Source organism: Loxodonta africana, chromosome 7 (genome assembly GCF_030014295.1).
Source record: "Loxodonta africana isolate mLoxAfr1 chromosome 7, mLoxAfr1.hap2, whole genome shotgun sequence".
NCBI classification, from domain to species: domain Eukaryota; kingdom Metazoa; phylum Chordata; class Mammalia; order Proboscidea; family Elephantidae; genus Loxodonta; species Loxodonta africana.
In genome coordinates, this window is record NC_087348.1 from 82,831,442 (window position 1) to 82,833,359 (window position 1,918).

The window sequence follows — 1,918 nt, forward strand, 5'->3', positions numbered from 1 at the left end:
TCATCAAAAATTTTATATTGATAAAATTTTGGATGTAGAGACTAAATTAAATATATTATTAAATTAATTTTACCTTGTTCCTGTTTATTCTCTTTAACGTGGTACTAGAAATTTTAAAATTACTTACGCAGCTTAAATTATATTTCTACTAGATAATGCTAGAATAGAGGCAGCTTTTTTAAATTGATTTTTTATTGTAAAAATATAGATAATACAAAATGTACAAATTCATCATTTTCATGTGTATAATTCAGTGATACCAATTACTTCAATTATTTTGTGCAACAATTACCAATATCCATTGTCAAATCTTCCATCACCATAAACTGATACTCCCTGCTACCCAAACAATATTTCCCCCTTCCCTTCTGCTCCCAGTAACTACTATTGACTTTTGATTTCTACACATTTGCCTATTCTAAGTATTTCATACAAGTGAAATTATACAATATTTAGAGACAGCTTTCTTTTTTTCTTCTCAGGGATCTACCATGTGTTCAAACATCAGCTCTACCCCTTTTCTACTGACTGGCTTCCCAGGTTGGAAATTTTCCATCCTCAAATTTCCATCCCCTTCTTTGTCATCTATGTCTCCATACTTCTCAGCAATGGTACCATTCTCTACCTTATCAGAGAAGACCACATTCTTCAGGGTCCATGACTGGATGACAGAGAAATCAGCCATGGGGCTTGTTTCTTGTAGACCTACTTTATCCACTCACTTTTTTTTGTTGTTGTTAAGTCCAGTGTCTTGCTCATCATGGCCTGTGATGATTTTATTGCTGTCCACAATTCCCTGAGATACACTTTCATTCTCACTAATGTTAAGGTGGTAAAAATAGGCTTGGTGGTTCTGAGGAAGGAATTTATACTCATTGTGCCCTCCCTGGATTCCACTCTGCAGATCTCATATACTTTCCCATGCCTTCTACCTGCACCAGGATGTAATCAAACTCGCCTGTGTTGGCATCACCTTCGATAGACTCTATTCTATAGTCCTAATATTAACTGACTTCTTGGACTCGGTGTTTATCCTTATCTCTTACATCCTAATCTTTAAAACTGTCCTAAGAATTACCTCAGATAAGGAGCAGGCTAAGGCCCTGAATACCTGTGTCTCCCATATTAGCTGTGTTGGTTTTCTATGTCACTGTGACTGTGCTGACTCTCATACATTGATTTGGGAAATACGTGTCACATACAGTTTATGTTATCATGAGCTATGTCTACGTCCTTTTCCTCCCATTTATGAATCCAATAATTTATAGTATTAAGACCAAGCAGATCCAAAATGGTATCAACCATTTCCTCTCTCTTCATAGAATTTGAGCTAGAGTGATGACTTTGGGAATTTCTGCATTATGGAATATGTTTCTTAGGAGAATGAAATATTCAAGGCCAATGTTATTTAGAATGGCAAGGAATAACGTTCATGTAATTTAAGAGACACAGAACCCTTGCTCTGATTCTCAGATTATCCCCACTCTCGACCCCAAGAGTTTATTACTTCTGTTGCTTTGTGTCTGGTAGATTATGTGCTTTATTCTATCATTTTCTACTCTGAAAGGGTCATTTGTCTCTATGGCTATCTGAGGATAATAATATTTGAAATGGTTGTAGAGTCAGTAGAAACAGAAGAGGATGAGAGAGTTTGATGGAATTTCCCAGCACTGTGAGGAAACCAGTTCCATAATTTTCTTTGTGACTGAAACTGTCTCAAAAGTGATGAAGAGTCTTAGATAATCCCAATGGTACTGCATGACCCTAGGGTGGATCAGAAGTAGATGAGAATGAGATATTTAGACTAGGAAAGTCCTTGCTTCCAAAGCAAAGACCAAATAAGAACTAACATTCCAGCAAAGGCCAATGTAGCTAGATGATCACAAATTGTTAGAAGACTTTGAGTTGATGAGATTTG

General features: G+C 36.2%; 1 pseudogene; it reads left to right on the top strand.

Moving 5' to 3' along the window:
• The first annotated feature begins 491 nt into the window (after window positions 1-491).
• LOC100654456 (olfactory receptor 51B5-like) lies at window positions 492-1,508 on the top strand (annotated as a pseudogene).
• The last annotated feature ends 410 nt before the right edge of the window (window positions 1,509-1,918 follow it).